This window comes from Coloeus monedula (assembly GCF_965178545.1).
Source record: "Coloeus monedula genome assembly, chromosome: 2".
NCBI classification, from domain to species: Eukaryota; Metazoa; Chordata; class Aves; order Passeriformes; family Corvidae; genus Coloeus; species Coloeus monedula.
In genome coordinates, this window is record NC_138782.1 from 82,092,231 (window position 1) to 82,113,965 (window position 21,735).

Sequence of the window (21,735 nt, forward strand, 5' to 3'; positions counted from 1 at the left end):
TTGCCTTCGATGGATTTATTATTTTGTTTGGTTACTCATTTTTTCATCCTATACCAATGGCAGTAAGTCATTATACATCATTCAAGGCAGTGCACAATGTGATGCACAATATGTTAACTGTGCACCCCTCCTGGTTTGCTAGGTTACATGAGATATGTGTGTGAACTTAGCACACCACATAGGGGGTCTACGTGTGAGCTACTTACATAGATATTGTCCTTTTTGTAAACAGAAAGAGCAGCTATGATGCACAATCTGTTTAACTTAATTTATATGTTTACTTACTTAGCAGTGCCATAGATCAAACCCTAGGAATTCCTGTTTCTTTCCGCTAACCAGCATGAGCAATTTTGCACTGCTCTTGGTTTTGTGTCATAGGACACTTCAAATAATTTGCACCTTGGCTTTACATTTTTATTCTGTATTATTAAAGTATTTGCAAAAATCATTACAAGAACAGCAGCTACACAGATGTTGCAGGTAGCATGCTTTTTGTTTAGTTATTTCTTTTCTGCCTCCAATTTATGTTTCAATAGAATAGTCTAGTGCTCAGCACCTTGAGCAAAAAGAGGACATCTAGCTTCTGTATATTAACTAAAGGTCTGCCTATTTCAGAAGCCCAGGGAAATTATTGCAGGAATATTGAGACCACTGATATTTTTTTCTCATTGTTGCTGTTGCCATCATTATTACAGGAAGCCAAGGTGGAACCTGGACCGTGCACAGACTCAGCACTGCAGAATAAAGGACAGACCAAAAGATAGAGCTGGTAGCACTGCTGGATAGAGCAGACAGGAATCCCAAGTTTTTCACTCTCTGAGACAGAAGGTACACCTTTTTCTCTTGCATAAAGGATTTGAATTAACTTTTATCTACTATGTTTCATACGTACTTTAGCTGTTGGGAAGGGCTACTATTGTTTTTATTTCAAGGTAGGCATGACCATAAAAGAAAAAAGGAAAGACACAGCAAAACTCTCTAGTGAATTAGAAGGATATATTTCAAGCTACTATTAACACTACGGCTTTTCTTTTAGGAAGAAAACATTGAGAGAAAAAAGCATTATTAGATTTTTTTGCAAAATACTCTTAGAAGCTATGAGAGATACAAAATATCATAACAATGTATTAGAGGCAACATTACAGTACAAGAGATTGTCTTGATAGCTTACATAAAATTGGAAGCTCTTAGATATAGAAAACAGATGGAAGAATTATTTCTGTGTAGTGATAAATAGAAATACAAGTAAGCCTACCTGGCTGGCATTCCAAAGCTGGGAATAGGAAATAAAGGAGGACCTTTGCTTACTATATCTGATGTTCTGAAACTACCAACAGGCTGGTTATCTATCTATCTATCTATAAAGATGCATTGCAGGATATGTAATGTGACCAAATGGAGCAAATGAAAGTGGTTTTTTTCTTTTGTTTTGCCTTGACTGTTAGCAGTAGTACACTTACATTTTCAGAACTATTGTACACAAACTTATACTAAACATTAACTATATCATGGGTAGAAAGCGTGCTTTTTTTATAAAGTGTCCAGGAGTATACTGTACTTTTTTGCTAGGATTGTTTGTGTGGATTTTAATATTTCTATTGTCTACTGTACTTTCCATACCTTACTTCATTGATCTGACTATTTCACAGGAGGTTTTTTGTGTGAGTTTCTTGTTGTTTTTTACCCACTCTCATAAAATATTGATTATTCTTAGCTTCTACTGACTTGAGAAACACCAACGAATTCCCCGTCCTACAGGGGAGTTTAGTTTCTTTGGTGTCTTCTGTTTTGAAGGAATGTTATTATTTCAATGCTTTGCAAGATGAAGGATCAAAGCCCAAAGTGTCAGATTCCACATCCAAGGACACATCTGTCCAAAAGTGGGATTCATCCCATGGAATAGCTCAGTAATTTTTCTGTCATCCTGAAGTAGAACAAAGAATAAAAAGTTACACTCCAAGGACATGCTAGAAGGCAGTGAATTTCCTACAGAAGTTTCAGTTTATATGAAAACCAGTGTCTGATACACATGAACTTTAAACTCCCATGAGACACTATGGCAGCTCAGCCGGGTAAAGGATGTTGCTGCCAACCAAAACAGAAATGGACTTTTAATTTTTTCTTGAGGCAGATTACAGCGTACCAAGTTGTTAAAGCATATTCTTCTATTAACTTTTTAAATATAAATTTATATTTTCAAATGCCACTGATATTTTAGGAATGGAGTATTTAGGGATTCACCCATGAAAGCTATAATTTGTACTGGATAGAGGCTACAATAATAAGAGAGGAAGTAGAAAAGCACACAAAGGAAATAGTCGCTTCAGAGTTTTTCAATACAAAGCACTATTCTATTCAAATTCTGTTGAGGTAACTGAGAATCTTTCCCATACCTTCAGAGATCTTTGTTTCACACTATATTGTTGCTCACTGTATCACAGTAATCTCTTTTGTTTCCTATTCATTTAGAAGATTTTTTATTACATTAGTCCTTCATACACGGGAGATTTTGAGGTCTTCTTTAACTCTAAAACCTAACTTGAAGTATGAGACTGCATAGTAATAAAGTAAATAAGAAGTACTTCTTCTGGATATAAGCAGGAACTTAAGTTCTGCTAGAGTTTTCGTCAAGCATAACTCCAGCCCCAGTAAGTCTCACACTATTAGAATACTTCTATATATACATAAATAACAGTTGTGCTAAGAAATGTAAGTGTCAGAGATTTATTCATGTTTTTCATCCCCAAAGTAATGTAGAATACACAAACACTTAACTTAGTGAATTATGGGTCTTCTCTATACACAAAATAGAAATCTGCCACCAGAGAAGAACATCAATGACTGATTCCAGGTAACTGTTTTTCTAAAATGAAATGAGAGGTATTTGGTACAAATCACTCTGCTTTCCCCTTGTGCTTCTCTTTGTACCCAAATTACAAAGCCATTTGGAGAGAAAAAAAGTTTCTAAGTGGCAGCAAAATGAACTCACTGCCTGTTTTGACCATACCAGAACTCCAGGAAGGGAAGGTCTCTGGGGTGTCACCAGCAGAATTCCCTAGCTTCTGAGCATTGTTTGGGACCCCACTGTGGAGACTTAGGACTGCTATTGCTTTCTGAAAGGTCTACTATCCCAGATCTCCAGGCTTGCTTCTCTTCCTTTCCTTTCCACACTGGGAAAAAACATTACTCTGACAAGGTCTCGTCTGCTATCCTTTAGCAACAATATTTGGATGTTATTTGTACCACTGTGAAGCTTTGAAGAAGTTCTGCTGAAGCATATGGGTTGATCTTCCCTCTTTATCTGTGAGCATTAACCATTGCTAGGAAATATCCCTCCAGAAGCCTTGGTAAATATCTGGCTCCAGGGATGTCATGGCACTCTGAGGGTCCCAGTCACAAAACTTTGAAGCATTTATCAGACATTTAAGATTCTTCATCACTAAATTCGACCCTCCTAATCCACCACATTTTATTCTGATCAGCCAAGTGTTTGGAACAACAGGAGGTAACACATTTTTATTTTAACCTTGTGTGTCTTTTTTTTAGACCACAGGAAGCTGACGATAACTGTAATGTGAAACTTACTCCTACTTAGCCAGAACTCCCAAAGAGACCAGTTGGAAATTTAGACTGCTAGAGAAGAAAGGAGGGAAGTATGTTCGGAAGGAAATATATATGTAATGTGTATAATTGGGCCTACTTTCTGAAGTCATGCTCCCTCGTGCCTATTACTTTCACTCAAGGGTGTCTTACTAAATGGCACTGTAACTTATTTTGGTGTTTCTTTTAGTAGGATTTAAAAGCATTTATCATGCTGAAATTCTTAGAGCAGCATACTGTTTGGTATCATTAAATCTCATTAGCAATCAACATTTAAAAAACATTTTCTCAAGGTTTTTTCCTTAATACCCATACATATATTTTTTCCATAATTAAGCAGGTCTATTAGTTTCACATCGTGGGTGGGATGGAATTTTAAATAACATCCATTTCTTTCAGAAATAAATGGGAGTCTGAAATGAAAAAGTCCTCAGTTATCTGGCTGTTTCTATAAGGGTGAGGAAAAAGGATGGGATGTCAATAATGCAAAATATACTGTGCTGCATTGCTGAGAAAAGGGTGGAAGGTTGTCAGTCAACACAAGCTTCAGCAAAGAATGATCACTTCTGTGACAGGCTGTGAAATCCTATCTGCTGAACACAGATCTAACCTTTCAAGGAGGTTTTGCAGAAGATTAATTTCACTCAAACACTGAACTCTAACCTGGATGAAACTGGAACATGAAGATGGTTGAAATGTTTGGAGATGCAAAGTTGTTCCCAGGGAGAGGGAGACTTGTAGGCCAGGTGTTTTGTTCAGCCCAGCTGCTGTCACTTCTCAGCACACAGGCTGTCCAGCACCAAAGGAAACAATAAGGTTTTAGATTTAAAAGACCATATTTGTAAACATACTTTTATTGGTGGAGGTGAGTAGGGTTGTGGTTTCCAAATTTGTTTCCATTTGTTTGAGAAATTTGTAGCACAGATCAGCCCTGCACCAGGATCTCTTTTGTTTTCTTACAAAGAGGGAGCAGAAAGCCAAGCCTAACTCAATAAAAGCAATTAACACCAGGCATTTTCCTTCTTCAAGTACTCCCAATTCTTCAAGCCTGACAAACTCTGTTCCCAGGAAGTCCTGCTCTTGCTCCCTCTCCTATGTCACATTTCAACTCTTTCTGTAAGTTTTCAGCACACAGAGAATGTCTTGAAACCAATAAACCAGCCCCATCTCATGTAACTACGGCAATCCATCAGTTGACAGATCAATGTCTGAACTCCTCAAATACAATAAATAGACAAAAAGCAATAAATATAGCAACAACCTAACCCATAATGCTTACATTAAAAGGTTCTTATATGATTATCTAATAGTCCAATGAAACTTAAGGGACTGCTTATGCTACAGATTTTTACACACAAGAAAATTAAAACATAGATGCACACTTGAGCTTAGTGCAGAAAATGCTAAAATTCTGCAAGTCATTTAGGCTCTTTGATTAAGTATGCTCTGATTTACGCCAGATTTAAGCTGTGTTCACCACTACGGAACATCTTACAAAGAAAGAGGGAGGTTTTACCCTTGGGTATCCTACAAAGAAAGAGGGAGGGTTTACCCTTCTGTCATTTTGGCACTCCCCTTTTGATAAACCTTCTTATCTGGCATCAACATCAGAGCTGCATTCGTTGTCTCTGCACTGAGCTGTGTAAGGGGAGCATCAGATTGCAGATCCATCAAAGTGTTCACTTTTTTTCTATAGTGCAAAAGTAATAAAAGTAGTTCCTAGAACTACACAACTGGGGTGTGCCTGGCTGAAAGGAACATGAAGATGATGGCACCAGAAATTAAAAATAATTCTTCTGTCTAAAATGTTAACTGTTTTGCAAGTTAGAATTGTAATATTTGCTCCTTCCCTTAGCAGGTCTCTGTTCCCAGTCAGCACCTGCTGTTGACTGGAATCACGATGATATCTCCTTAATTTTAAACTGTAGCCATTAACTAGCCGGCTTCTGTTTCTTTCCTGAACATCATCCTTTTGCCTTGCTATTTTCTCTTCCTCACTGGCAACTTGGACCTTGGGACTACTGCAATTCTCCCCATAGACATCTAGCTGCAGGAGAAGTATACATACATCTGTGTCGTATGGAGAAGAGGAACACCTGATGGGAGCTTCAGACTGACCAAGTGTCTTCCAAAATGGAGAATTTAGGAGTTCCCTCAGATGAAATCAGTGGTGCCCCTTCTGTCAGCCTTCCTCACATTGTGGAAGGCTCTGGTCTCTCTCCAGGCAGCAGACCAAATCTGTAACAAAGGGTGCCAGATGGGAGGCAGGAATTTCCATTTCTATCCAGCCTACTGTGAGAATTCTGCCTTTCCTCTTCTGAAAAGTCTTGTCATCTCTCAAAATGCAGCTGGAATTCCTCACATCAAAAAGTCTGGACTGCTGATAGGTGAAAATTGCAAAGCAGTGGGATGATTTTGTGTACAGTGAGCCTACACATTGACTGTGCCAGATACCCCTCTGCCCAGCATTAACTCCAGGTCTGATAAGACGTGGAAAGAAGTGGTGTGCATATCAGTCAACCTGCATCAGGCTCAGCATGTGTTAAAGAAAGGGCTGTGATGGAACTCTGACAACTTTAATCAATCTACTGCTTCTCCAGACTTGTTCCTACACATGCCTGCAGCCCTCCTGCTTCCTCTGTGGCTGTGCCAAGCCTCAGATTTCACAGCGCCAGTCTGTAAAGACCATGCTGTTCATCATCCATCATGAACTCATGAGTAGGGTGTCCTAACTTCTTTACTGCTCAGCTTTGAAATGGATCCTGTAGCGAATAATGACTCCCCATCTATTTCTGATCTGATCTAAAACACATTTCCTTCTTTGCTGTACATCTACTTTCCATCCCTGCTTTCCATCTTATTTTTAAACTCTACCATGGAGAGCCATATGGTGTATTAGATTAAAGACATTACACAAAGGCGATGCATTTTGTTGTACTGTTCCCCACCCCACCACATCGAACTGCTATGAGAAGAGGGGAGAGTATTGTAGAGAAGGAAAAAAAAGGCAAAATCTTCTGCTAACCATAACTCCCATTCTCTGCAAATCTGGAGGAGAGGAAGTCATAATCAGCAGCCATATTAGTTAAAAATTATCTGTAGGACAGAAATTCCCAAAACCAAGTTAGGCTGCATATAGCAGACAAAATTAATGCCAACTATAGCATATCTTAATTCAGTTTAGAAGAACTTGGACCAACATTATCTAACTTCAAAGATATTTCTACAAGGATGAGCTACAACTTGGTGACATTTATTATGGAACTCCATAGAATGAGAACAAAGATTCGGCTTTCCAAATGTGTATCACAGAAGCAATTGAATCACCAGCAATATGGATAGGAGGAATAAGCTCATACAATTAAATAAATATGAAATCTTTCAATTAAAGTTAAAGTCTTAGAAGTGCGATTTCATGAACAGCTGGCAAGAGCTGCTATATTTTTAAGATAATAACAATCAATTCTTCCTGTACAATAAAAATAGTTATAAGAGAAAAATCACTCAAAACTGAAATGTAAGAGGACAAAAGGTCATAAATTGCAATAGAAACCCCTAGGGAATCTGAAAATGTATAGGGGTTGGGGGTTTTAAAAAATTGTCTAGCTATTGAAGAAAAATATTGTATTAACAAATGGACAAATGAGACTAGAGCTATCCCTCAGAGTCGCTTCATCAACCACAATCATATGAAGAATCCAGTGTACCTTTTTGAAAAGTAGTTGAAATACTGAATCTGCTAAAGCAGAGAACAAGCCTTTGTTAGCTACTTTTGAAGGTCATCAGTAGCTTTTAGTGTATAGGACGTTTTTACAACAATTAGATCAAAACTCAGATTGAAAATGTTGGTGGATTTCATAAGTTAGAATGACATCAATAGTTGACTCCTAGAGGGCACTGCCTGGGAACAAGGGTTTTATTCTAAAAAAATCTCGCTTCCACTTGGAGCACCACTGGAAACGCACATTAATTTTACGTGATAACAAATGATTGTTTGTTCATTTTAAATTTAAAGGATGTTTGAAGAAAGACAGCTTCATTTTTGGTCACCTTGGGTGTTGAAAACCTGAAAACCCCTGTTGCTTGTGCAACTCCTGAGCAGTCATGTGGATCCTAATAATCAAAACAGATGCACATACAATGTCTTTGGCATGGCTGTCGTTATACCATCTGTTCAGCTAAGTTCGCACACTAAGAAGATATAAACCCAACACTAAGAGGTCATAATTTCAAAACTGAGGTGAACCTCAACAAGCAGGCCTTCAAATCAATGCTAGCATGTCCTATCTCTGAAAAAGAACTCATTTTATAGTGCTCACAAGCTCCATTAAATGGCATGGCACATATAAATGCTGTGGATATCAAAAATCTCAACTCCTTTAGACCACAGCAGCATGCAGAATGTAAAATGTAAAGATTTGAGGAACAAGAAAAATTCAGTTTGCCCAACAGGCCTGCCAAATTTTATTCCTCTTAATATCATGTGAGCAGGAAGGAAAGTAATTATTATTTTTCTACGTGATGTGAATTCTTCTTACAATTGACAGCCTGAACAAAGGCTGCACATGTTTCATTTGGCCAAAAGGCTAGTTTCTGTTCAAGAGAATAATGGATGATTCATTACTTTAAAAAACAACCCTGCAAGAAAACAAAGAAAAATGTCATGTTGGTGAGGTACTAAAACAACTACTGTTTCACGCACAAACAGTACCTGAAACATTGTCTTCTATTACATTAGCAGGACATATATTTTTGACAAGACTGCTAAAAGGAAGCCAATTTCCTCTATTTACTTGTGATTTTAAACTGAAAATATTCATGTCACCAGTTTTAAATTCCTGGAGTCCCCTCCCACATGTTTCTGGTACCTCTGTTAGCCTCTGGCCCTGTACTGGAGTGTGTAATGTAGACATTACATGTAAACATGCCAAGGTAGTGGAAAGAACTGAAGGTCCGTGTTAAAACCAGTATGAACTCATGTTACAAAGGCAGCGTAGCAATGTCAGTTCTGGCAATAACAGTGGCTTTGTAAAGCTACAAAAGAACCTCCCTCCTGAAAGAAGAAGCTCTCCTCAGCCATTTCTGTAGACATGGATTACCTTTCACTCATGAAATTTTTGTCCTTCAAGCTGAGCCATTAGTTAGAGGATGAATCAGAGTTGAAAATTAAAACAACATGCTGCAGATAGTGGATAACATGTTAAAACTCATTAAACAGGTTGCTCACAGCCAATGGACTAATTTTGTTCAGTCATGTAGACCAAAACAAATTTCAAACGAAAAAATTATAAATATGGGAAGCTGTGTGCCACTGCAGAAGACTGAAAATGGCATCATTCACCCATAGATCTGTGAGGTTCTTCCCCATCTTCTCACTGTGCCTTTGAAACAGTTAAATCTGCAGCTTTATCATCATATTACAACAAAAGATAGACTTAGGGAACTAGATGACAGAAGACTTGAGTTAGTAAAAGCTGTGATTAAAAAAAAAAGCATAGAGAGAGCATATATATTTATATATATGTAGTATATGGACAGGAGCAAAAAACTTGCAGGGTGAAATTAATTACTTGGTTATTTAAGGGATTAAAGATGTAAAGGATTGGGTAAGATTAAGAAAATAAATGTATTCAAGAGGCTTCCAAGTGGGGTGACAGTAAGACTTATTCAACTGCAAAGCAGTTCTCAAATGAAGAGATAAAAGGTCCATTACATGCAGTGTTCAACCGTCATGCAAGACAAGCACCATCAAATACACATAGGAGGATTGATTTTCCCTGGTAAAGAAAAGGGTGTGGTTTCTTAACTGCAGATTTAGGGAAAATCCCCTATATTCATTATATTTCTAGTTTTAAAAACCGAGGTACTCCATTTTATAAGCATGAAGTTCAGCACTCTTAACCTTGGTGAAAAACAGTTTTATTGCACAGACCTAGCATAACTTTTATTATTCATTGCTGTATTTTCTTCCAAAGGAGTAACACACATCCATCAATACTGCATATATTATCACACACTGTAACACAAGGTAGAGAAAAATTATTTTCTGAGATGCTTTGGTATTTTCTTATTTATAGGACATTGGTCCAGAGACAGTGTTTATAAAGGTTTCTCTGCTTCCTGTTATATGTCACTAACACTGAAAAGAAACATGATTGAGCATATTTGAGCAAACTCCTGTATACTTGTTAGGCAAATTTTCTGAGCTACTTTTGACATCATTGTTTATAATAAAGACATTTAATCTGTTCTTATTTTTGCCCTTAGTAACCAAAATCTCTTTCTGCCTGAGGATCTATCCAACAGTCAATTTCTTTGGATCATAGTACCTTTTACTTGGTCAATGCAATTACTCTTGGTGATAAGTAACACAGCTACACTCTAATTTTTAGGCATGATCCTTCACTGACTTACGGACCCTGTTCCAGTCTTTATTCTAGCTGACAGCTTTCTTTCAACCTTACTCTGCCGACAGCACATTGCAATTTTTTCCAGAAACAAAGGAATTCTTAGAAAGCACCAGCAAAGCCAGCCCCAGCATTTTCTGACATAATTCCTCAGAAATCTCCATTTTTCATTACCATTTTTAAAAGGTTCAGAATTGTCACTAAATCCTATTTTGAGATTTTCAAAATCATGAAGGTGTCTTTTCTTCGTCAAAATGTCTTTTAGGAGATAACAGAATTAAAAGACAATTATGTTTCCAAATGAGAAACATCACACAAAAGCTCCTGAACTGAACTAAATGAAACATTTTGACAGACCCAATCTGATGTTCCTCCCCACTGGATTTTCAGTTCACTCTTGCAAAATATCAGTTTTTCAGTTCCAAATGAGACAGTGACAATATTAAAAATCTTTCTAGTCCTTCTCTAAAGCAAGCTGTCAAGCTGATATTTTTGAATAAATCAGTAGGTCCCCAGTGTCTTAGAATTTATTTCAAGACTATTGCCCCAAATATTTTTTTAACAACTATCAAGTCTTTTGCATTGACAAGTTGAGAACTGTTCATGAACTTTGTTGCACACCTCTTGGAGTATGAAAAGTCCAGACGCAATGTGACCACATTAGCACAGTGTCACATCTGAGGAGATAATCCTCTCTGCCGAGTTTATTAGCTGAAGATTTCCATATCATATGCACCCTGCCTCTGATTTCAGAGAAAATATGGCCAGAGACAATGAGAGTTTTCCCTCCTGTCTTCCTCTTACACTGTGTCTACCCTTTGGTTGCAATATGTGGCATTAGCTGAACTCCTCATAGCTTCCATTCATTGTCTTTCGCAAGCCTGCTCTATCAAACCTCTCATCTCAACCATGGTTCTGACAAAAGTCTTTTTTCCTAGTAAGGCTGCTCAGTAGCCCCTTGTGCAGCTGGGGCTTTTTGAGCTAACAACACCCCTCTTTTTCTTGAGGAATTGAAAGGCAAAACAAAAATGCAGTATAATGGTGTGCAAATAGCAATCCATTTTAATAGAGGCTTTCTGCTCTTGGTTTTCCCCTAAAATAGAGATTCACTCTGATTCCTATCCAGGATTTTTTAAAACACTGGAAATAAGGACTATAGAAAATCCCTTCCCTTTCCTCTTTACCCCCTAAAATGGACACTTGTGGTTCCAACTCATCAGGTCACACTTTGTTACCTAAGAAGGCTTTCAAATTACCCCGGCTTAGGTTGAATCTTCTTTTGAAGGAAAAATCAATGGGTTGCTTTATTTTTTTAAATGTTCTAATTCTACCATTCACAGTGTAAAGAGTGGCTGTAGGTAAAGAAAAAGCCTTCTTCTCCCCCTTACCCCTGCCAACCTGCTACATTTTCCCTTTTGAATGCCTTTAGCCTGAGCTGTGGAGACTTCAAAGATTTCAAAGGCAACTGATACTGCTGCTGGGGCTGACACTGAAAATGCTGGACTCAGCAGAGAATGCAAATGTTATGGATCATGGAAGATGTTCATTTGTTTCAACAGAATGGTGGCTTTTATTCATTTCAAATGAATTAAAAGGAATATCCAAAACAAGCAAACAAACAAAAGCAGAAGAGGGAAAAATCACAGAAGGACGAAGGAATTTGTGTGCAACAAACAAGTTGAATTTTTCTGCTGTATTCAGCACACAGTAAGGAGACAGAACATTAGTCATGGCTCTCTCTGTGGTTTCCTCTAGCTAAGAAGGCAGAGCATAATCAGTCGGCAACTGTTTCTTAGGTGCCTCTACCAGTGTGCATCATATTCAAGCTGGCTCCTTAACCTTGGCCCTGTTGCTGCCACAGGCTGTAGAACAAGGGCAGAGAAGACAATAGAGTGTCCCAGAGGGCACTGGAGGGTCACGATGCTGGAGGAATCAGAGGCAAAGCCATCCAGGGCACAGGGATCTCTGCTGTGCTGCTGGCAAGGGGCTACAGGGATGTGAGATGATCTGCTGAGAAGGAAGTCATAGGCAAGCTCACGGACTAACTAGGGAAAGACCCATCTTATTTCTGTTCTGGATTCATGAGAGACCCTAGGAGAAAATCCTGTGAAATAACTTAGGGAGAAAATCCTGTGAAATAAGTTAGGCAGCTCTTTGCTTCTCATGTGTCAGCTGAACTGTCCCTTTTTAACTGGCTTCTTGCCATCTGTAGTGATCTCAGCATCAAGTCTCTTGCTGTCTGATCTGACATCTGCTGCAGAGGTCAGAAACTTGGTTAGCAAAACATGCAATTTCTACTATTCATCAGGATTTAATGGTGGAATTATCAAAATAATCCTAAAATGCTAATGTTTTATTTATACTGATACCTGAAAGTCTAGCAGAACCTCCTGAAAAGTTCGTTAGGTTTGGACACCATGTGAATCTTATTTCGGGAGTTATGCTTTTAAATGCAGCATCATAGCTTTTTAACTAAAGCATATTAGCTGTAATAGGCAGGCAGTGCAATTAATGCAAAGGGGCTCCACATCTTTTATTACATTGGATTCTGGGGTTTCAATTTTGGGATTAAATAATTTAAAAAACAACCTCGAAAGGGTTTGAGTAAGAGCCCCTCAAAATGAAAAATTATTGTCTTAGCTGGTTTTGGATGAACTACTCTGGTAAAAAGAGTATTGTTTAATTTTCATTTTGAATTAAAGACCTGGAAAGCTGAGTAATACACAGGCTAATTCCAAGCTGAGCTGTGCTTCTGCTCATCTGAGTGCCATAAAAATGTATTAAAAGAGGAATTATTTTGTACACTGCGCTGTACTTCAACATTTAATTCTCAGCAGGCTATAAAATCACTTCCAACATAATGAAATTACAAAAGAATTCTAATTTCATTTTCAATCCCTTATCATCACAAATTACTAAGAGAAGATGGTCAGAAGATGACTAGTGATATTGCTACTCTCCCTCATCTGATGACCAGGGCTTTTCGACTGAAATACCTGTGAAAGACTTTTGTAGGTAATTTAAATAAGGCATAGTGCAGAAGGTCCTGAAATATGCAGCTGAGTATGTCAGCTTATGCATTATGAAAACACTGCTGTTAGAAAGGATTTTGAGTGGAATAGGTAAAATAATAGTAAATAGTGAAAATAATAACCAGGCAAAACAATAATAATAAATATCATCATAGTAAAGGTAAAAGGTAAAAAGACAAAATTATATGCTCTGAGTGTCAGATCAATAAAAAATTAAGTATGCTTTGGTGCTATTTCAAAGAAAAGACGAAGAAAATCTCCCAACAACAAAGCTTTTCCCTGAAATTTGTGAAATAGTCAAGGGTGAGTTCTTTTTCCTCCTAAGCCAAAGTCCACAGTTGTTGTTCAAGCCAAATTTTCACTAGAACAAATAGAGGCTTTTCAGACTTACTTTCATTTTCACTGTTAGGCAGAGGCAGAAGCAGAGGCCTTCCACGACTGACGCAAAAGTTACTGGCCTGTTACAAAGCAGATCTTAATATAATTCTTCCATGAAGACAGGGTACGTGTCTGGATGTACAAATCATTTTTAGTTTCTGCACATATAAAATGTTGGTTTGAGCTAAAGACTTAGATATCTGTAAAGCCGCAGTAAACGAAGGGAATCTCCTCAAAGATCAAGGAACAAAAATTCCAATAATCTCTCCAAGACTAATTCTGCTGGAGAAACAATTACCCTAGGCACCCAAAATTTGTTCAAATGGTAATGTCTAGACACAGGCACACCAAAAAGAAAATTCAAAAAATTTCCTGTACAGTTGTCTGAGCAGTTTCCCACACACAATTCAGCACACACTCTTAGATTGAGTATATCTTGTTTAAGCTCAAGTTCAATGCAAAGCACAACAGAGCAGGTCAGTTCAATTATCAGGGAAAGGCCCTCAATTATCTCATGAAGCAAGATAGAGGACCGTTCTACACCCTTGGGAATGCAGGCTCTTTCACTTGCTGGAATGTGCAGGGTATGGTGGGTGGGAGCAAAGCAAAACACTCTGCCTCCTCCAGCAGCCCTCAGTCCTGACCGAGCATTGTCTGAGCTTCTGTGAAGACCACCACATCTCGATGACCACCACAGTGTCCTCTGATTTTCATCTTCTATAAGTGGTCAGCTCTGAGATTTAAAGCAGTTCACTACCTGCTTCCTAAGTTGTGATGTAACTTCTGAGAAGGAGCACAATCAGAGGTCTGGATCTGGTCTCGTACTGGGTCATACCCACATAAGTCAGCCTATTTATGCATTACAATTCTCTCATCACCCAGCAACCAGACTGTGGGATTTCTAAGTTTTGGTCGCACTTCCAGTTGCAGTTGGTACAATTTATCCAATGACTTGTAAGAAGAAAATGTGTAGAGACAGAGGCTAAGTGAGAATAGAGGAAAAGAGAAACAAAACATGCTCTAGTTTGTAGAGCTGGACACAGTCTGAGTGTGCAGCTGAACTTTCCCACAACCCTGGTCAACGCTTTGAGTTCTGCCTCCTTTAAAAAACTGAGAAACTAAACCAGAGAAGGGAGACAAGGGAAAATATAATGGAAATGTGTCTTGGTTGTTTGCTTCAGAAATACAGCTACACTACTCAGTTTTGCCGTGATTTATATCTGCTTAGAAGATGGCTGCTCTAAGCTCTCATACCTGTTCCCAAGTAACCTGTGAAGATAAGCCAGGAGTGCTCTTCCAGCTGGGGACATGAATCATGTTTAATTTCTTGTATAATACTTCTGCACTCTGTGTTTAACAGGTTTCTCTCCTTATTTTATTTAGTTTAGTACAACTTTTTAGGCTAACACAGATAAATTTATGAGTCACGTTTATTTATGCCCCTAAAGCAGCTCCATTGTGATGTATGTGATGAATACTGAAAAAGAAGTGATTCCAGAAGCTGCTCAGGCGTCTGTGTATCCGTGCCAAATTCCACATTATATTTATCTCTCAGCTATCGCCCAAACACAGGCTCAGTTCATACCAAACACGCTTTCTGTTTCCACAATATTTCTTTTAACTATATCCATAAAATACAAGTTACAAATTACAAATTACCTTTACCTTCTGTCACCTTTCTTTACCAGATCTTCTCCATTTCCTTTCTTTCTTTGCTTTATTCATCCTAATGTTGCCACACTGTATAAAAGTCAAACTGAAGAAGAAGCTGTCTTCAGGAGTAACTGCCTTTTCTCTCCAAGTTTAACTGATTAAATTACATGCCATGTGATCCCATTATGTATTATTGGAGGGAGTTCCATTGCTGGTTGCAGAAAATAATGGCAAGGAGAATAAGAAGTGGAAGTGATTTTCCAAAAAATGAACCAGTGATGAACAAAATCTTTTAACATCTACAAATAACTTGCACGTTTCCACTTCCATTCGAAACTAAGGCCACTAACAATATCATTGATTCTGTTTTAAAGATATAACCCCTGTGTCATTTTCTTACCCCAAAGAAGCCAGGTTCCTCAGAGAGATTCACAAGCTTATTTGGTTTCATTTCAAAGCAAGCAGATTTCTCAAGGTTCAAGCTATTTACATAGGTTTCCCTAGAAAGAGAAAACCCGCTGGGAGATCTAAAATTGCCAAATAAAAATGAAGGTTGTTCAAAACTAACTTGCACTAGTCCAGAAAAAATCAGGGACCAAGTAACTTTTTAAGACATTAGGCTAGCTAGGTGTGGTGATTTAAGAGACATGGGTTTGAGGGGTGGACTATTCTGTGCATAAGGAATTGGCTGGATGATCATAGCCAGAGAGTTGTGTTTTAGCAGCTCTGTGTCCAGGTGGAGGCCAGTGATGACTGGTGTTGCTCAGGGCCCTGTCTGGGGACTGGTGTTCTTCAGTATCTTTATCAAAGACACAGACAATGAGATCAACAGCACCCTCAGCAAGTCTGCAGATGACATGAAGCTGAGTGGTGCAGTTGTCACAACACAAGGAAGGGATGCTGTCCAAGGGGACCTGTACAAATGTGAGAAGAAACAGGTCCAAGTGCATGGTGCTGCAGTGGGTTGGAGTAATCCCAGACAGGAGTACAGACTAGGAAAAGAGTGCACAGAAAGCAGCTCTGCAGAGAAGGTCTTGGGGGTTCTCATGGACAAAAAGCTGGACATGAGACAACAATGTGTTGCAGCCCAAAAAGCAAACCACATCCTGGGCTGTACTGCAACAAACCTGGACAGCAGGTTGACAGAGGTGATCCTTCCCCTCTACTTTTATGCTCTTGTGAGACTCCACCTGGAGTGTTGCATCCAGCTCTGGGATCCCAGTGTAAGAAGATCTGTTGCAGTGAGTCCAGAGGAGGGCCATGAAGATGATCAAAGGGCTGGAACATCTCTCCTGTGAAAACAGGCTGAGAGTAAGGATTGTTCAGCTTGGAGAAGGGAAGACCCCTGGGAGATCTTACAGCACCTTCCAGTACCTAAACAGGGCTTTTAGAAAAGAGAGGGAGCAACTTTTTATGTGGGCAGATAGTGAGAGTATAAGGGAGAAGAGGAGATTCCGATTAGATGCCAACAGATATCCTACTCACAGGGTGGTGAGATTCTGGAACAGGTTTCCCAGTGAATTTGTGGATGCCTCATCCCTGGGACAGTTCAAGGCCAGGTTGGATGCACACCTGAGCAACCTGATCTAGTGGAAAATGTCCCTGCCTATGGCAGAGGGGTTGGAATTAGATGATCTTTAAGATCCTTTGCAACTCAAGCCATCCTATGATTCTATGTTTAAACAAATAAAGCTTTTTTGACATTGATTTTTTGTCAATGTCAAGCACTAGTACAGACTTCTGTCAAAGAACTTTTAATCCTCACATCAGTTCCAGCATAAATGAGCATCTGGCCTGGCTGTCAAAGACACAGGGATTCAATAAGAAACACATAACCAATAGGCCAGATGGCTGGAAGGAAGAAAACCAACCAACCAACTAAACAAACAAAAACCCCCAAACTGGTGTAATTTAGATATTAGAACTAGGATTTCAGGAACTTTGTCTAGAAGCCATGCTGAAAGGCTTTTTATCTCCATTTGCATAGGGTTGGCACTGACTTCCCAAACCTGTACTTGGATGGGACTTTAATGACCCACTGCTTGAGCCAGATTTTAAAGACTTATAATAGGAATGTTCTTGTTATTTTTTCTTGTTTTGATGGGGAGTGAAGAGATGACGTTTCCCCAGTTATGAACACGTGAATCATCACTCCTTTAAAATTATGCCATTCGCATTTCAGATCTAAAGTTTCATATTTTCTGTGGTCTCAGGTAGTTGTTAGGAGCAGTTAAAACTCAGTTTGTATTTTTACACTCGTTAAAAGAATTTTAACGTAAGTTTTAAGTTGGAAAGCCACCAGAAAGCCAAAAGATTATTATGTTTTACTTTCAGCAGGACATCACCACAGAAACCCCTCAGAAATTTCTGTTTCAACTGTGGTATATGTTTCAGAGGGGCTCTCAATCCTAAAATAAAGGGTCCACATGGTGGAGAATCAATCACATTCCTAGGTAAGTTATGTCTATGTTTAACTACCATCAGCATTAAAAATCAGTTCCGTGCTTCAAATCTAAATTTGTCTTGCCTCAGCTTCCAACTGCTGAATCTCATTATGTTTTTTAACTGATAGATTAAAGAACTGACTATGAGAAATCTCTTCCTCAGGTAGGTACTCAGAGACCAAGATAAAACCATCCTGTAAGCCTTCTTTTCAGCAAAATAAGTGGATGAATCTTCTTAAATTTCTCAGTATGAAATATGTTTTCCAAACCAAAAATCTTTCACTGAACTGCTTTGAATGCTTCTCACCATTCATAACGCTCTTAAACTGGAGCACAGGAAAGCTCTCCTGTGTGAAATTATCAGTTGCGCTGACTTTAACTATTTTAAATGTAATTATTATTGGGGCCTTTACAACCTTTTATGTGTATATCTTGTTTAGAGACATCTGAAGTTCAACAGAACCAGACAGATAAGTTGTAGTGCTCTTAGATGCTAGTTTGATGCCAACACAGAATATTAATCTCGGAAAGAAGACAGTTGTTTTATGTTATTTCTATATTTTCTGGTGGATAGATAAGCAAATATATTTGGAGACAAATGCATCTGGGGGAGGTGAATAACTGTGCTGCTAGATATTTTTTTTTTGCCCTGAACTTCTGACAATCCACATTTAGGCACAGACAACAGAACATGTAAGAGAAGCCGGAGTAAGAGATCACCTGTTTTGCATATAAAATCCAAGGGCAAGCTCCTCGAACTGCATGAAAAGAAAAGATAATACTTATGTTTGATCCATACAGCCCTCTCCTCTCATTGCTGCTGCTCCTGCTGAGGAAGGCGTCAGCTGCTTTACTGAGACAGAAGGAGTTTTTATTCCTTCTCTTCTCCCACCTAGTATTTTACTCACAGCTCTTCATTTTAATTAGGTTATCTTACCATCATACAGTTTTGCCTACATGTCTGGGAAGCTTTGAACCAGAGCTAATAAAATAAAATAGTTTCTGACAGAGATGATAAGCATCTTTACTTTTTTGTCAGTTTTTTACTTTGTAAAAATAGTTTGAAAATAAAAATATAAAAATATCTCAGTTTTGAAATTAAAATAAAACAGAGGTTTTGGTTATTTTTCTTTGTCCCCTTTGACTGTTCTGACAGAAGTTGTGTTCTCTCTTTACAGCGACAAAATGAAAATATAGGTCATACTAAGTAGGTCCTTATCTAAATGGAAAGGACAATGTCTCTGTGACAGAAAAAAGACAAAAACACTTTTTGCAAAAAAGTACTGCCTCCCCAAGCAAAAACGCATGTGTTGAGATGTCAAGACCACACACAGCTTAACTACTGCTGCAGTATTGATCTTCCCAAATGTCTGCAGCCTGTGCCAGCTATTCCTATCACTGCTAAACTTGGCTTTACCCTCTTGAATTCACTCCGTCCCACCTTTATTTGCACTTGTCAGTGAGAGAAACTAGCAGACAGAAGGAAATTGTTTGTGTCATCTATATCAGAGTTGGGCTCAGGCTCATTTGTATTCTTGCTTAGCTGCTTAATGGGCACTTGAACTTGAGGTGTCATGGTTCTCTCCTGTGGCGATACCCTTAGTTCAAGTCTCTCTGTTCTTCTGTTTCTTTGTGAATGAATCTGCAACAGCATCAAAATGTCTATTGCTGAAACCATGCAATACCAGGAAAGGTTTTTCACTTCCGTCACTGGACACAGCAACAAATACATATCAATATAATCAGGATTTTTAGTGACCCAATTCCAGCTCCACTACTCCAGATCAGTGCATTCATTTCAGAAAAGCTAGAAAGCACCTTAAAGGGAAAACAAAGGGAAGATACTAAGTGCTAAATGTTCAGTATAGTAGATGGTAATTAACTTAGCCATGCAGTTCCCATTACTGTTAATAGGAATCAGATGGCTAAATCCCTGTGCTAAAAATGTCATTTTAAATAGATATCTGCATATGTGCCAAGCACAAAAAATCAAGGTAGCAGAAAATCTCGGTGAGGAAGATACAAACACTGAAGGCACTGAAGGCATCTAGAAAGGTAACACAAGGACTTATGAAACTGGGGCAAAATTGTACTATGCAATCATTTACTAGAAGTAGTTTTCTTACAAATTGGATAACGTTTTAGAGAACAAAGTGTGCACTGGCTGAGAACGGGAGTCTTCAAAGGCAGGGGAACAGCTGTGCTTCTGCAGAAGACATAAGGAGAATGGGGGCAGGCTGTAACAGGACCACACAGGAGTACACAGCCTTGACTTGTGGCCTAGGAAACTCCACCAAGACACTCAGTGGTGGGACAGAATATGGCATGGGTGTCGCTACTGAATTTATAACTGATTTGCAGGCCTGGCTTACTGGCCTAAACTCCTTCAGAAGACAGGGATAATACAAGAGCTACTTACTCTCTGTAGAAGCACGTGGCAAATATATATTGCAATATATACATTTCTCATTGACATTTCAGAATAGAGACATTCAAAGCAAACACCTGAAATCAACTGAATTTTTAAAATTCAAACCAATATTTTGTTGTACATATTCTTTACACATAAATATAAAAATGAAGGCAGTAAAGATATGTATATCTTTTTTATTAGAGGTCAGCTCTGCTGAAACAAGGGATATCAACTCTACAGCCTGGAGTTGTATTAATGTCGTTGATTATTCATTATGTACAATTGTTACTAAAACTATATTGTATTAATTTTAACATAATAATTAAGCCCAAAAAAAGGCATTTACATTACTAGATTGCATCAAATAATGAAATAAGGCTCAGGGTCTGAAGAATAAGGACTAGTCAGTTGCCATGACAAAGTGAGAAATCAGTGCCCAAGTCTGGACATTTATTGACTCAGATACACAAAGGAAAAAGAATCAAAATAAAATAAAGTGTCTTCTGAAACTAAAATAGAGTTTCTGCACGAAGGGAAAAAAGAATAATCAAACTGTATCAAAACGCTTTTTTCAGAGACAGGATTTTGGATACACTCTCTGATTCTGTCTAGTAATCTTTCTTCATCAGGATGAAAGAGTTAGTTCTGTTGTTCAGGTATGAGCTGTGAATGATAGTTTCTTTTCCTGTCTTTAAAAAAACAGGCAGACATGGTTACAAAAGGGAAAAAAGGTACACAAAGGGGAAGGAAATACAGCTTTTATTGATGTTCTCAGGCTTCATGGCAGCTGTCAAGTTACAAACAGACCGTTCTGGGCTGCCAAAGACAGTTGGGATGCTCTTAACTTGAACTTTATCTTTCTGTTATCCTCTGAGTAGGCTGACATGGGTACTGTCATTGCTCAGCCAGACTCCTCCAGACCACCTTTTCTTGCCTCTGGGATGCCAGCATAAGTATGGGACAAACCCAGTTCCAATGCTGTAGCATATTCAGCACCCACTCTACACTTCCTCTGAAATCTCCCCTGTGTGCATGGGCTTATGCTCAGCCACAGGTCCAGTGAGGAGGCCAAGCCTTGCACGAACACTGGTGCTCCTTTTATACCAGTAGATTAAACGGGTTGCTGACAAATGGCAAGACACAGTGCAAGTACATATTCTTTTTCCCCCCAAAATGAGGTGAGCATGACTGTGAAAGACCAGGACACTCTTAAGAGTGCAGGATATGCAGTTTTAAACTCAAACTCAGATGTCACACTTGCTAGTCAGGTGCTGTGTAGAAGATCCACAGCTCTTTCTCTATCTGGGTCTCTGAAGAGAGGAAAGGAGCTAGTGAACCACCCACAAAAGGATGAGTTAGTACCACAGAGTAGAAGGAGAATTTTGTTTTACATAAGTGCTAAATTCTGGGATGTGGTTAATTTCATGAGAAAAGTGGTATTTAAGACATCTTTCTCCTTTCTGAACACTCACTTCTGACTAGCTTTGGCTTCCTCCCAGTCACTGTGTCCACTTTCTCCATTCATTGCACAGGGCCATGGGTGCTTTTGGGCTCTGTGTACTCCACTCCTAAAACTGCAAAACTTGCTAACCCTGCAAGGCCCATGCTTCTTTGTGCATTTGGGTCTGACTGTCCTTGCTTCCAGTTACCTCTCAACTGAACAGCAAAAACCATTTAACAGACCAGTGAGCTTGGTCCTTTCAAGTCAGTCGGAAATGAGTTGCTCTCAGAAATCATTCTTCCCTTTTGTCCTCTCATCAGGATTTTGCAGTTATCCTTTTTCAGTCCTAACTGTGGCTATTTAGAAC